General features: G+C 50.7%; 1 pseudogene; it reads left to right on the forward strand.

The window, feature by feature from the left end:
* The first annotated feature begins 312 nt into the window (after positions 1-312).
* Positions 313-1,241, forward strand: LOC112909361 (olfactory receptor 13H1-like; annotated as a pseudogene).
* The last annotated feature ends 563 nt before the right edge of the window (positions 1,242-1,804 follow it).

Here is a 1,804-nt window from a genome sequence, read left to right on the forward strand (position 1 = left end):
TATTCTATCTGGATGGGTCCATGAGTGCTTCTGAATGGTAGCATGCATCAAGCAACCATTCTTCAGCAAGGGCCATAGAGATACAGGGATGAAGGGGTAAGAGTTTGTGCAGCAGTGCCCAGGAACACAAGAGTGTTGGTGCCTTGAAAGAGTCCAACATTATTTATAAAAAGCTGCCAGTTTCTCAACGACCTCTCAAGATTATCCATATTTTCCCACCCAGCTGGAGTTTCGGAAGGGCATGGGCAGCCAAAACAGCACAGAGGAAGTCTACTTCATTCTGCTTGGGCTCTCCCAGTACCCATGGGCTCAAACCATCTTCCTCTGCCTGATCTTCCTGTCCTATATCATCAATCTTTTCGGGAACAGCCTCATCCTGTTCCTGATCTGCTATGCTTGATCCCTGGCTCCAGACGCCCGTGTACTTCTTCCTCTTCAACCTGTCCTTCCTGGACGTGTGCTACACCATATCCAGCATGCCCCAGATCCTCATCAACTGCCTGGTGACCATTCACATCATCTTGCTAGGTTGATGCTTGGCCCGGATGGCTGTGGGACTTTATCTGGGTGTAGTGGAGTGTCTCCTGCTGGCCACCATGGCCTATGATCACTGTGTGGCCATTGTTGACCCCCTGTGCTATTCCAGGCATATGGGGCCCTGGCTTTGCAGCCTGTTGGCTGGGACCTCATGGTCTGTGGTGTTCCTGCTGACCGTGGTCCCTGTGCTGACCATGCCCTTGGAGTTCTGTGTTCACCAGGTCATCAATCACTTATCGTGCGAGCTCCTGGCCCTGCTCAAGCTTGCCTGCTCTGACCTGCAGTTCTATGAGTCACTCATGGTGGGCACTAGTGCCCTGACCCTGCTGGCTCCTTTTGCCTTCATCATGGCCTCCTACAGAAGGATCTTGGTGTCTGTGCTGCGGCTGCAGTCCGCAGGGGGCCATGCCAAGGCCTTTTCACATGTGGGTCTCACCTCACAGTGGTGGCCCTCTTCTATGGCACGGCCATCTTCATGTATATGATGCCTCAGGACAAGATCATCCATGACTGAGATAAGATAATCTCCATGTCCTATGGCATCCTCAACCCCCATGATGAACCACCTCCTCTACAGCCTGTGGAACAAGGACATGGAAGGTGCCTTCAGGAGGCTCTTGGGGAAAAAGGCTGACTTCTAAGATGTGGGGCTGAGGAGGGAAGAAATAAATTGGTATTCTGGATTGCCTTGTTGGGGCTGTAAACTTTGAGTTACTTCTTTGCAATCATTCTGTGTGTATTACACACACACACACACACACACACACACACACACACACACGAACTCATATTTTAAAAAAATATTTCATCTGAGGAAGTGAAGGAAGAGCCAATTAGGATGTGTGTGTGTGTGTGAGTGTGAATGAGTGTGTGTGTGTGTGTGTGTGTGTGAGAGAGAGAGAGAGAGAGAGAGAGAGAGAGAGAGAGAGATGTGGACACAAAAGAGATTGTCCCATAAATTCTCAATAGCTGAAGGGGAAGAGGGATGGGTGGCTGTTGTCTGACTCTTGGGGCTGGTTCAGGACACGATGGCCAGCCTCCAGCAAGAGCTGCGTCTAGCAGCTTCTGTGGCCTTAGGAACTCCTCCAGGAATCTGCACACCATGGGCTTGTTCCAGGGGTGCAGTGCTACTGCCTTGGGGCCCTGCCACTATACTTTCTAGCCTGGGCTGTGTCTTTCTGGCCAGCATTGTGAAAGGGCTGGGATTATACCTACTTACAACCTATGGATTAAATGGATGCTGGAAAAGACATGGGGCTTTGGGATC

This window comes from Vulpes vulpes, chromosome 1, assembly GCF_048418805.1.
Source record: "Vulpes vulpes isolate BD-2025 chromosome 1, VulVul3, whole genome shotgun sequence".
In the NCBI taxonomy this organism is placed as follows: domain Eukaryota; kingdom Metazoa; phylum Chordata; class Mammalia; order Carnivora; family Canidae; genus Vulpes; species Vulpes vulpes.